The sequence below is a fragment of the Scyliorhinus torazame genome, chromosome 12 (genome assembly GCF_047496885.1).
Source record: "Scyliorhinus torazame isolate Kashiwa2021f chromosome 12, sScyTor2.1, whole genome shotgun sequence".
Lineage (NCBI taxonomy): Eukaryota > Metazoa > Chordata > Chondrichthyes > Carcharhiniformes > Scyliorhinidae > Scyliorhinus > Scyliorhinus torazame.
The window spans coordinates 160698835-160713186 of NC_092718.1; positions in this window are offsets into that span (position 1 = coordinate 160698835).

Consider the following 14352-nt stretch of genomic DNA (forward strand, 5'->3'; position numbering starts at 1 on the left):
GCCGTGGCATATGGGAAAGGTTTGGTTGATCGATGCCCAGCAGTCTGTGGAACATACTCACCCTCAAAGACACAAATTTCTCTTTGGGGGTTGTAAAAATGTTTCTCAGATCTTTCAGAAGTCAGGAGTTACAAATGCAATAATTTAGAGGCATTGCCTCCTGCATTCTTGATGATCTGGCATCTCTAGGAATCTTATTCTATGTTCGTACACCCAATGATCAGGGAATCACTTTTGGCCTCCCAGTGTCTCATTCTACATCTCCACATTGCTAACTCACCTATGACAAATTGATAATGGGCTTCTTTACATGTCCAATACAGACTCACCATCTTTAATTGGTTCGCGCTTCCTGTTGATCAAGCTGCCTCAGGAATCCATCACGCAATTTGGTGGTGGAGCTTGCCCTCGCCTCAATTGGGGCCCTTATGAGATCAATATAATGGCTACTTAAGGACCACTACCCGATCAAATCTATTGTGAGGCCTATGGGAGGAGGTCAAGAACTGGGGAACATGGCATGTCAAACTGCCAAGGCAGGAAGTTGGGGGCGCATCTTTCCTTGGCCTCCATTTTCACATCGGGTGCCTCGCCCCACACTCAACCTCCAAGGTCTGTCCCACCCTGGTCCTACTCTCCATCTCGTCTTATCATTACGACCCCTGCCCCCTCTCCCCAATCAAACCACTCCCCCCCCTCCCCCCAATCCCCACCCTGGTCCTCTCTTCCCATCCCCACTCTGAAGCCCGGACATACCCTGTCCTGTGGGTTCTGGGACTTAGAATCCAGGGATTGCCAGGTGTCTGTTCCCCACACAGTGTTGGGTCTTTGGAGTTGAGGAGTCAACCCAAAACCCAAAATCTTGTCCTGGGGCTCAGTCTTGTGACTCTTTTCGGCACTGTCTCTCATTTTTAAAGGTCTCCTTCCTTTCTCGAAAGGACTATCTGTTCTCGCCACAGGTACTGGCAAGTCTTCTGTGTGCTTCCAGTATTTCTGCAGTTGTTTCAGCTTTTCACTGTTTGCAGTTTTTCTTTGACATCCTGTTCCATTTACTATTGCAGCACAATGGTTTTTCAAAGTACTGCTATTCATGACAACTCCTTTTAATCTTAGCAGGTGTTAAATAGACTGAGCTTCTTGCCAAGTATATCTCAATATGCTCTGAACAACCCCATGGTGTGCCCACTCCTGCCAAATGAGCGTCATTAACAAAGAGGGCCATTGATCTGAGGTTCCATCACTTTACCCAGGACAATAGCAGTACAGTAGGTTGATTAGCAATTACATTCTTAGGAAAAGCAGCTGAGCATTTGTTCCTCCTTCAATCAGGGCCTGAGGTGTTAAAATTTCTCTGTAAAGTGATACCAGGAAATGAATGAAGTTCAAAGTGAAGTTCGATAAATAAAATGAAAGAGAGCGCATTCTAATTCTCGAGACTTGAGCAACATAGCCAGGCTGATAACTCAGCACAGTACGGGTTGAGTGTTACACTGTTTGAAGTTTCACCTTTCAGATGAGACATGAGACCCAGGCCCAGTCTTGGGTACATAAATATCCCATGACAGGAATCAAAGAAGAGTAAGGGAGTTCTTTCAGTGTCTTGGCAAATCCTTCTACCAACACCTAAAGGAAAGTCTAACTGGTCAGTTATTTCATGTTGTTTGTTGGAGGTCTCTGGGCAAGAATTGGCGGCGGCATTTATTACATTTCCCACAACAATGACCACACTCCAAAAGTTTAATATTGGGTGTCCTGTTGTAATGAAAAGTGCTTTATAAATGCAAATATTTTGATTGACTTAAACAATAATTTGATATAGTGCACATTATAACAATTAACTTTTAACACCATTCCCTTGTAGTCAGTTCTACTTGCTGCAAGTATTATTACAAGCATTGCAGCAGCATTGTTTGCACCATATATGATTCTGACTGATTTTCTTTGTCTAAATAAATTCTGTAGTTTATTAATAAAAATTCTTCCATAGGACTTGAGTGTTGCTGGCAAGGACACCCTTTATTGTCCACTCCTACTTGCCCTTGAGAAGGTGATGGTGAACCGCCTTCTTCAATCACAGCAGTCCGTCTGGTGAAGGTAAACCCCCAGTGGAAGGGAGTTCAAGGCATTTGTTTCAGTGACAGTTAAACAGTTCTAGGCCAGGATGGTGAGTGGTAATATTTCCATGCACCTGCCATGTCTTCTAGGTCGTAGACGTTGCAGGGATATTAAAATGTATTCTTTCATTGGATGTGGGCGTCGCAGACAAGGTCATCGCAAATTGCCCTTTAACTTAAGGACTTCTTAGGCCGTTTCAGAGGTCAGATAAGAGTCAACCAAATGTAGGCCAGACCAGGTAAGGATGGTAGAGTTCCTTCTTTAAAGGGCATTAGATGAATTCTTATGACGCTAACCCTAACCATAACCCTAATCAGTGGGAGTTTAATGGTCACTATTGACTGAGGCTAGCTTTTCATTCCAGGACATTAATTGAATTAGCCTTGGCCTCTGGATTATCAGTCCAGCGATAGTACCATTACACCACAACCATCTCACCCCCCCCCCCCCCCCCCCACACCCCCCAATTGGGAGTTGCTATCGAAGGAGCAATGCTGATTTGCTGCAGTGTATCTTAGAGAATTGTAAACACTGCTGCCACTGTGCTTTGGTGGTGGAGAGAATACTTGTTGAAGGAGGTGGATGGGATGCAAATAAAGAAGGCTGCTTTGACCTGGCTGGTGTCAATCTCATGAGTGTGGTTGGAGCTGCAGTCATCCAAGAAAGTGGAGTATATTCCATCATCCTACTTGTGCCTTGTAAACAGTGGAAGGATTTTGGGAAGCAGGAGGTGAATTGCTTGCCACGCAATTCCCAGCCTCTGGCCTGCTCTAATAGTCACAATATTTATATGGCTGTTTCAGTTAAGTAAATAGAACCCCCCCCCTCCCCCCAGAATGTTGACAGTGGGAAATTCAGCAATGGCAATGTTGTTCAATGTCAAGAGGAGATAGTTAGGTTCTCTTTTGTTGGAGATGGTCATTACCTGGCATTTGAGTTGCAAGAATGTTACTTGCTACTCACCATTCAATTCTGAATGTTGTTCAGTTCTTGCTACATGCAACCACGGATAGCTTCCGCATCTGAGAAATCACAAATGGTGCAGAACGCTGTGCAATTGTCAGGAAACATCCCCACTTCTGACCATATGATGAAGGAAAGGCATGCATTGATGAAGCAACTGAAGATGACTGAGCTTAGGACACTCTTCTGAGGAACTTCTGCAGTCTTGTCCTGGAGCTGAAATGATTGGCGTCCAACCAGATGGTTGTGCTAGATAGACATTCTACCAATGCGGAGTTCCCCCCCTGATTCCCAATGATTTCAATTTTGCTTGGACTCCTTGATGCAATCCCAGTCAAATTCTGCCTTGATGTCAAGGGCAGTCACTCTCACCTCATCACTGGAGCTCAGCTCTTTCCTCCATGTTTGGGCCAAGACTTTAATGAGATCAGGAGCTAAATTTCCCTGGCAGCACCCAAAGTGAGCATCGACAAACAGGTTATTGATGAGTAAGTTCTGCTCGAAAGCCCTGTCAATGACACCTTCTATCTCTTTGCCAGTGATTGAGAGTAGGCTGATGGGGCATTAATGGCCAGAGTGAATTTATTACATTCTTTGAGGGCAGGATATACCAAGAAAATCTTTGGGGAGATACCAGTATTGTAGCTGTAGCTGAACAGCTTGGCTAGGGGCGCAGCAAGTTCTGGAGTGCAAGTCTTCAGTGCTATTGCTGGAATATTGTTAGGGCCCATAGCCTTTGCAGTATCCAATTCCTTCAGCCATTAATTGATATAATGTGGCGTGAATCAAATTGGCTGAAGACTGGCATCTGTGATGCTGGGTCTATGAAGGAGTGCGAGATAGATCATCCACTTGGCACTTCTGGGTGAAGATAGTTGCAACTGTTTCAGCTTGACATTTGCGGGTCCAGTGTAACTGTATTCCCAAACTTACCACTTAAACCTTTTGCCTCTCCTGTTTTAGTTGATCGTTCTGTTCTCTTTATCCAAATAATCATCCTTTTGGCTTTAATAATTTCTCAATTGATTGAGCTAAAGATGTCCTTTGAATTTAGCTGATCTTTTAACCATCATCATTTAAAATTGTCTGACCCAACTTAATAATTTTTGACAAAGGGTCATCTGGACTCGAAACGTTAGCTCTTTTCTTTCCCTACAGATGCTGCCAGACCTGCTGAGATTTTCCAGCATTTTCTCTTTGGTTTCAGATTCTAGCATCCACAGTAATTTGCTTTTTAATAATTTTTAACTTTATTTCCTCCTGTGGCACCAAAAGAATTAATTAACTTTCATTAATTCATTTGCTGCGTATGCGACCTTGTGGCCAAATTTGTGGAAGACATCCTGAGAAAGTGATAAGATGCCTCATTACACGGTTCTTTTACCTTGCAACTCGCATTATGAACATATAAATTAGGAGCAGGAGTAGGCCCCTCGGCCCCTCGAGGCTGCTCAGCCATTCAATAAGACCATGGCTACTCTGATTGCAACCTCAACTCCACATTCCCACCTACCACGATAACCTTTCACCCCCTTACTTATCAAGAATCTATCCACCTCTGCCTTAAAAATATTCAAAGATTCTGCTTCAACCATCATTTGAGGAAGAGAGTTCAAAGTACCCACTACCCTCTGAGAGAAAAAGATTCTCCTCATCCCTGTCCTAAATGGGTGATCCCTTATTTTTCAATAGTGGCCCCCTAGTTCTAGAACATACAGTGCTATTTGACCCATCGAGTCTGCACTGACCCACTTAAGCCCTCACTTCCACCCTATTCCCATAACCCAATAACCCCTTCTAACCTTTTTTGGTCACTAAGGGCAATTTATCATGGCCAATCTACCTAACCTGCACGTCTTTGGACTGTGGGAGGAAACCGGAGCACTCGGAGGAAACCCACGCACACACGGGGAGGACGTGCAGACTCCGCACAGACAGTGACCCAAGCCGGAATTGAAACTGGGACCCTGGTGCTATGAAGCCACAGTGCTATCCACTTGTGCTACCGTGCTGCCCTGCCTTCTACTCTCAAAAAATATTCTAACAAAGAATGAAAGAGTTAAACCCAAAAGAAACAGGAACTGGTGGGGCCATTCCTTTGCCATGAACTATTTCTCATTTACATTCAAAGTAAGGATATTAATATCACTGAGTCAGCACATGAATTGTATGAGAGGCGGAACTTACTGCATGGCTTACAGTAAAAGAGTCAATTCAAACTGATTCTCTACAGCCTACGACAAACAGAACTCACGTCAGAAATTACAGCAGAGTTTACTGATAAAAGTAGGATTATTTCTCTGGGAAAGCGGCCAGTGGAAAATAGTTCCATAGTACAAATTACATGTATAAAATCAGTCCTATGTGATTAATAGGAGAAATACATTCTGGCTCTATTTCAGTGATGTATATGGTTCAACATCATCTTGCCAGCTGCAGGGAATAGTCTCAGGACTATTTTGAGTGTAGAAATCATCCACGTAATAAAAAAAATAAAATCATTACGGGATGTGGATATCACTGGATCGGCCAGCATTTACTGCCTCTGACGGTGGTGGTGAACTGTTGCAGCCCCTGAGTTGTAGGCACACCCACAGTGCAGTTAGAATATAGAACATAGAACATTACAGCGCAGTACAGGCCCTTCGGCCCTCGATGTTGCGCCGACCTGTGAAACCACTCTAAAGCCCATCTACACTATTCCCTTATCGTCCTGTTGCTAACTTTTGCCTTAGTTTAATTGCTCTGTTCTATCGCCTTTGCTTTTGAGTCGCCAGGTATCTTTATGATACCGCCACGTGGTTCAAGTCCGAGTAATGATCAATAATCCAATACACCGCTTAGTAAGAGTTAAATCAAAGCACATTTATTATATACAGTAATCAATACTCATGCATACATTCTACGTCTAAGCTACTTCCTACAACTAACAGGCCAATACTTAACTTGGAAATGGCCCACCAGGTCAGGGAAACGAATGGCCTTTCGTTCGGGTTCTGAGCCTGCGGGATTCAAAGCTGGTACAGATTGATAGCTAGGAGTGCCTATCTCGTTGCGAGCGTTGAAGTAAGACTTACTGGATGTTTCGCGATGGCTGGACCTGTCACTGTCAAGGGTTGGTCTGCGTTGCTGAGTGACCCGGTCAGAAGAAGAAGCAGAAGGGTGCAGGAGGATGCAGAAGGGTCGATTTGAACTTGGACTCTATTCCTATAGTCCCCAGGAGCTTCCCGCCTTTCGGGGCGGACCCTGTACCTGGTTCCAAGTGATTGGACTTTGTCCCAATCACTTGGTTCGATATTCTCCAATGCTGGAGTAATTCCTTGATCGATGGGCGGTCTTGAGATGATCGTTCACCTCCCTTTGTGTAGGCTTCTGCTGGCGCCGACGAGTCTGGGTTGGCTTTGTGTGTCTAAAATGTTGCACATTGTTCCCGGGGATTGCTCATTAGTATGCAGATGGCTGGTGTTTTGTTGTGCTGATGGTTACTGGTATCGATCTTGTCTGGCCTTCCCAGAGGTGAATACACAGTTTACCTGTAGCTGCTTGTTTTAGTCCTGTTGGCTGATGTTCCCATCAGCCTTTGCCGTTCGCCATTTTAAATCGGGGTTAGCCATTCTAAATCGGGAGTTAGCCATTTTAACTGGCTACAGTCCATATGTCTATCCAATTACCATTTGAATGCCCTTAGTGTTGACGAGTCCATTACTGTTGCAGGCAGGGTATTCCATGCCCTTACTACTCTCTGAGTAAAGAACCTACATCTGACATCTGTCTTATATCTATCTCCCCTCAATTTAAAGCTATGTCCCCTCGTGCTAGACATCACCATCCTAGGAAAAAGGCTCTCACTGTCCACCCTATCCAATCCTCTGCTCATCTTGTATGCCTCAATTAAGTCACCTCTTAACCTTCTTCTCTCTAACGAAAACAGCCTCAAGTCCCTCAGCTTTTCCTCATAAGATCTTCCCTCCATACCAGGCAACATTCTGGTAAATCTCCTCTGCCCCCTTTCCAATGCTTCCACATCCTTCCTATAATGCGGCGACCAGAATTGCACGCAATACTCCAAATGCGGCCGCACCAGAGTTTTGTACAGCTGCAACATGACCTCATGACTCTGAAACTCAATCCCTCTACCAATAAAAGCTAACACACTGTATGCCTTCTTAACAACCCTCTCAACCTGGGTGGCAACTTTCAGGGATCTATGTACATGGACACCGAGATCTCTCTGCTCATCCACACTGCCAAGAATCTAACCATTAGCCCAGTACTCTTTCTTCCTGTTATTCCTTCCAAAATGAATCACCTCACACTTTTCTGCATTAAACTCCATTTGCCACCTCTCAGCCCAGCGCTGCAGCTTATCTATGTCCCTCTGTAACTTGTAACATCCTTCCGCACTGTCCACAACTCCACCGACTTTAGTGTCATCTGCAAATTTACTCACCCATCCTTCTACGCCCTCCTCCAGGTCATTTATAAAAATGACAAACAGCAGTGGCCCCAAAACAGATCCTTGTGGTACACCACTAGTAACTGGAATCCAGTCTGAACATTTCCCATCAACCTTTGTCTTCTTCCAGCTAGCCAATTTCTGATCCAAACTGCTAAATCACCCTGAATCCCATGCCTCCGTATTTTCTGCAGTAGCCTACCATGGGGAACCTTATCAAACACTTTACTGAAATCCATATATACCACATCAACTGCTTGACCCTCATCCACCTGTTTGGTCACCTTTTCAAAGAACTCAATAAGGTTTGTGAGGCACGACCTACCCTTCACAAAACCGTGTTGACTATCTCTAATCAAATTATTCCTTTCCTGTTGATTATACATCCTATCTCTTATAAACCTTTCCAAGATTTTGCCCACAACAGAAGTAAGGCTCACTGGTCTATAGTTACCGGGGTTGTCTCTACTCCCCTTCTTGGACAAGGGGACAACATTTGCTATCCTCCAGTCTTCTGGCACTATTTCTGTAGACAAAGATGACTTAAAGATCAAAGCCAAAGGCTCAGCAATCTCCTCCTTAGCTTCCCAGAGAATCCTAGGATTTATCCCATCCGGCCCAGGGGACTTATCTATTTTCACACTTTCCAGAATTGCTAACATCGCCTCCTTATGAACCTCAAGCTCATAGGGGGCAAACTCCAGGATTTTGACCCAGCGGCAGTGAAGGAACGGCAATATATTTCCAAGTCAGGATGATGAATGACTTGGAGGGGAACCTCCAGGTAGGTGTGGTCCCAGGTATCTGCTGCCCTTGTCCTTCTAAATAGGAGCAGTTGTGGATTTGGAATGTGTTACTAAAGGAGCATAGATGAGTCTCCCCAAAAAAATTTACCACGAACCCAGTGGTGGCAGCAACATTAAGTATCTGGGGGCAATGGAGGCGACAGAGGGGTGCGATGGGAGCCTCGGCGTGGTCCCCAATCAGGAACAACCATAGGTTTGCCCCAGGGAGGCTGGACGGAGGATTCCAGAGCTGGCACCGGGTAGGAATCAGGAGAGTGGGAGATTTATTTATAGACGGGACGTTTGCGAGCTTGTGAGCGCTTGAGGAAAAGTATGAGCTGCCTCGGGGAAATTTCTTTAGATATATGCAGGTGAAAGCGTTCACGAAACAACTGGTGAGGGAATTTCCGCTGCTCCCGACACAAGGGATCCAGGACAGGGTGCTTTCGGGGGTGTGGGTCGGGGAGGGCAAAGTGTCAGAGATATACCGGGAGATGAGAGAAGAGGGGGAGGAGCTGGTGGGCGAACTGAAGGGAAAATGGGAAGAAGAGCTCAGGGAGGAGATTGAGGAGGGTATGTGGGCTGATGCCCTAAGCAGGGTCAATTCCTCTTCCTCGTGTGCCAGGCTTAGCCTGATCCAATTTAAGGTGCTGCATGGAGCACACATAACGGGAGCAAGGTTGAGCAGGTTCTTCGGAGTGGAGGACAAGTGTGGGAGGTGCGGGGGAAGCCCGGCAAACCACAGACATATGTTTTGGTTGTGTCCGGCACTGGAGGGGTATTGGAGGGGAGTGACGGGAGTGATCTCGAAGGTGGTGAAGGTCCGGGTCAAGCCAGGCTGGGGGTTAGCTATATTTGGAGTAGCGGATGAGCTGGGAGTGCAGGAGGCGAAAGAGGCCGATGTCGTGGCGTTTGCGTCCCTAGTAGCCCGGCATAGGATTTTACTCATGTGGAAGGAAGCGAAACCCCCCGGACTGGAGGCCTGGATAAACGATATGGCGGGGTTCATAAAACTAGAGCAGATGAAGTTAGCGCTGAGAGGATCGGCGAAGGGTTCACCAGACGGTGGCAACCGTTCCTCGACTACCTAGCGGAACGTTAGGGGGATGATAGATGACCAGCAGCAACCCGGGGGGGGGGGGGGGCAAATTGTTTGGGTTTTCTGGAGGGGGAGAGGGGGCGGGGGGGAGTATTACTTCGTGTTATTTGGTTAGTTTACCATGTTAGTTAAACAATGTTATTTTGCAGTTATCATGTTACCTTTTTTTTTGATTTGTAAGGGAAAAAATTGTGTTTGAAAACTTTAATAAAATATATATATTTTTTAAAAAGGAGCATAGATGAGTTACTGCAGTGCATCTTGTAGATCGTACACATGGCTGCCACTGTTCATCGGTGGTGGAAAGATTGAATGTTTGTGGATGGGGGAGCAATCAAATGGACTGCTTTGTTCTGGATGGTGTCGAGCTTCTTGAGTGTTGTTGGAGCTGCACTCATCCAGACAAGTGGAGTGTTATGCTACATAACACAAGCTGCTTCCTTGATGTATGCTCTGACAAAGGAAGGCTCAGACTTGGAGATAGGTTTAACACATTTATTGAACAGTTAACAATTCTCCTACTTGAGTTCGACTCTCCTGTTGATCTTGCTATAGTAACTCAATCTAACTAACCAGTCTGCTCTAAGCCATGCGGTGGGTGTGATGCTTCCGATCTGCCCCGTGTCTCTGAGTGTCGCCTGTGGAAAAGAGAAAGAGCATGTGTGCCCCGTCCTTTTATATGGGTTGCCCCCTTGTGGTAGTGTCACCTCTGGGTGTCTTGACTGCCCATTGGTCGTGTCCTATCTTACTGACCTATTGGTTGAATGTCTGTGTGTCATGATGTCTCTGGTGCTCCCTCTAGTGTTTATTTAGTCTTAGTGTATTTACATTAACCCCTTGTATTTACAGTGATGCATATCACCACATGGAGAGTATTCCATTACACACTAGACGTGTGCCTTTTAGATGGTGGACAAGTTTTGGGGAGTAGGGAGGCCTTCTAAGTTTTTTAAATTTAGAGTATCCAATTATTTTTTTTCCAATTAAGGGGCAATTTAGCATGGTCAAGTCACCTATCCTGCACATCATTTTGGATTGTGGGGGTGAGACCCACGCAGACACAGAGAGAATGTGCAAACTCCACATGGGCAGTGATCAGGGGCCGAATCGAACCCGGATCCTCAGCACCGTGAGGCAGCAGTGCTAACCACTGCGCCGCCGTGCCGCCCCGGATTTCGAACTTCTGACCTGCTCTTGTAGCCACAGTATTTATATGGATAGTCCGGTTCAGTTTCTGGTCAATGGCAACCCCCAGGATGTTGGATTCAGCGATGGTAATGAATGTCAAGGGATGATGGTTAGGTCCCCTCTTGTTGGAGATGGCCACTACCTGACGCCTGTGTGGCGCGAATAAATATATTTTACTTCTCACTTCAGCCCAAGCCTGGATATTTTCCTGGGGCATGATTTAACTTCAAAAAAAGAGAATCCGTTCTGGGTGGGAATTGAGAGGTCGTTCCCGGTGCTTGTAGCTGTGGGAATGACCCCATTATCAAACGGTACTCTGGTTTTTTTTGGCTGCCAGTGGGGAATGTCCCGCCGAGACCGCACTTAGCCCCAGGAGCACCTCAGTGCAGGATGAGAGCCGGCCGGCGTTTTCAAATGGCACCCCAATCTCTTGTCCCCCTGACCTGACCCACACACCTCCCCCAACGCCCCAACCCACAGTTGGGGGGTCTGCAAGGCCCCCCCCCCCCCGCACTCTATCATATACCGGCGGAGCATCTCCAGGCCTGAACTCCGGCGTGGGCAATGTGCCAGCTTGGCACCTTGGCACTGCCAGCCTGGCACCCTGGCAGCACCCCTGCCAGCTTGGCAGTGCAACCTGGATAACCTGGCAGTGCCAGGCCCAGCCTGGCCAAGGCCAACAAGCCGGGGGCCTCTGTTCGCCTTGGGGAATCCCCAGGCTTTGTCGCCGTCTGTGGGGGCCAGTTCTCCAGTGCTAATCAGTGCTCAGCCGGGGTCTCCTCGGTGTGGTCGATAAATGCCGGGTGGCCGTTCGATCCGGTGTCAGCACAGCTAAGTGGGTTTTTAAACTCACTAACCATATGAGACTGGGTCCCACCCATTGTGGGTGGGATCCAGATCCCGATGTTTTGCGAGATCAGGTTAGATTTTAGGTGTAAATTGCATCCCAGGTCTTGTGCATTTGGACATGGAGTGCTTCAGTGTCTGAGGAATCACGAATGGTGCTGAACATTGTGCAGTCATCTGCAAACATCTTCACTTCTGACCTTCTGATGGAAGGACGGTCATTGATGAAGCAGCTGAAGATGGCCTTGGACACTACCCTGAGGAACTCCTGCAGTGATGCCCTGGAACTGAGATGATTGACCTCCAACCACCACAGCCATCTTCCTTTGTGCCAATTTTGACTCCAACCAGTGGAAGGCTTCCACCCCCGATTCCCATTGACTCCAGTTTTACTAGGGCTCCTTGATGCCACACGCGGTCAAATACTGCCTTGATGCCAAGTGCAGTCACTCTCACCTCATCTCTGGAGTTCACCCCTTTTGCCTATGTTTGAAGAAAAGCTGTAATGAGGTAAGGAGCTGAGTGACCCTGGTGGGTCCCACACTGAGCATCAGTGAGCACGTTATTGCTGAGTAAGTGCCACTTGATAGCACTGTTGATGACTCCTTCCATCACTTTACTTATGATTGAGAGTAGACAGATGGGGTGGTAATTGACCAGGTTTGATTTGGCATGCTTTCTGTGTACAGGGCACACCTGGACAGATGCCAGTGTTGTAGCTGAACAGTTTGGCTAGAGGTACGGCAAGTTCTGGAGCACAAGTTTTCAGTGCTGTTGCCGGACTATTGTCAGGGTTCATAGCTTTTGCAGCAGCCAGTATCTTGAGCCAATTCTTAATATCACGTGGAGTGAATCAAATTAGCTGAAGACTGACGTCTGTGATGCTCGGGACCTCTGGAGAAGGCCCAGATGCATTATCTTCTGGTTGAAGATTGTTGCGAATGCTTCAGCATTATCTTTTGCACTGATGCGCTGGGCTCCTCCATCATTGAGGATGGGAATATTTGCGGAGCCTCCTCCTCCAGTGAGCTATGTAATTGTCCACCACCATTCACGGTTGGATGTGGCAGGACTGCAGGGCTTAGATTTCATCTGTTTGCTGTGGAATCGCTTAGAACAATCATAGAATTTACAATACAGAAGGAGGCCATTCGGTCTGCATGGGCCCTTGGAAAGAGTACCCTACTTAAGCCCACGCCTCCACCCTATTCCCGTAACCCAATAACCCCACCTAACCTTTTGGACCCTAAGGGACAATTTAGCGTGGCCAATCCACCAAACCTGCACATCTTTGGACTGTGGGAGGAAACCGGAACACCCAAAAGAAACCCACACAGACATGGGGAGAAAGTGCAAACTCCACACAGACAGTCACCTGACACCAGAATTGAACATGGGACCCTGGAGCTATGAGGCAGCAGTGCTAACCACTGTGCTACCGTGCCACCCTATTACTTGCTGCTTACGCTGTTTGGCATGCAAATAGTTCTGTGTTGTAGCTTCATCAGCATGACATCTCATTTTTAGGTATGTCTGGTGTTGCTCCTGGTGTGCCCTCCTGCACTCTTCATTGAACCAGGGTTGATCCCCTGACTTGATGGTAATGGTAGAGTGGGGGATATGCCAGGACATGAGGTTACATCTTGCAGTTGAGTACAATTCTACTGCTGATGGTGGCCCACAGCACCTTATGATTGCCATTTTGAGTTGCTAGGCCTGCTCGAAGCCGGTCCAATTTATCAAGGTGATATTGTCACACAACATGATGGAGGGTATCTTTAATGTGAAGTTGGGACTTTGTCTCCACAAGGACTGTATAGTGGTCACCCCTACTGATACTGTCATGGACAGATGCATCTGCAGCAGGCAGATTGGGGAGGATGAGGCCAAGTATGTTTTTGCTTCTTGTTGGTTCCCTCACCACTTGCTGGAGACCAGTCTAGCAGCTTTGTCCAAAAGGACCCGGCCAGCTCAGTCGGTGGTGGCACTACCGAGCCACGCTTGGTGATGGACATTGAAGTCCATCACCATTGAGGGGAAACAGTAGATGTGTTGTATTTGGACTTCCATAAGGCATTCAACAAGGTACCTCACGATAATTTGGCACGTTTTGCAGAGATTGCCATGACAGGGTTGTGTGGTGTCATATTCGCTGTTCTGAAGGCTGGGGAGGTTGCTGCAAACAGTGGGTTGTTTGAGGTTGCATGGTACATCGACATGGGTACCACCATGACACGTGAGAACACCACCCACCAGGTACGCGGTACATACTCGTGCGACTCAGCCAATGTTGTCTACTGGCTTTTTTCCAGGTGGCGGAGGGGAGAGGTGGGGGCCGATGGGAGAGGGGAGGGTTGTTTGTTTGGTGTCTGGGGAGGAGGGGGAAGGGAGGGGGAGGAAGTGGGAGGGATGGACTGCTGACGATTTATTTTTTGAGATACTGGATTGAACGGGTTGGCGGTGGCCATCTTGGGCAGGAGCCAGGGTGAGGTGGGGCCCTGTCGGTTTCCTTGGGGATGGGTTATGGCTGATTGGGAGGGGCGGGGGGCAAAGGCCCCCAACCAGACTGGTCACATAGAATGTAAGGGGGTTAAAAGGGCCAGTTGAAAGAGGGAGGGGGAGGAGGAGGATTAGTCTCTGATCCAGAAAAGGTTAACAGGGTTTTTGAGACTTTTTACCAGCAAACGTACAGGTCTGAGCCTCAGGAGGAAGACTCGATTATGGCACAGTTCTTGGATAGGTCTTTCCAGTGGCGGAGAGGGAAAGTGGGCAGGAGCTGGAGATATGACTCGGGCTGGAGGAAATCATTCTTTCGGTTGTATAGGGGTGTAAGGCAGGGATGTCCACTTTCCGTGTTACGTTTTGCTTTGGCGATTGAGCTGTTGGCTGTAATAATAATC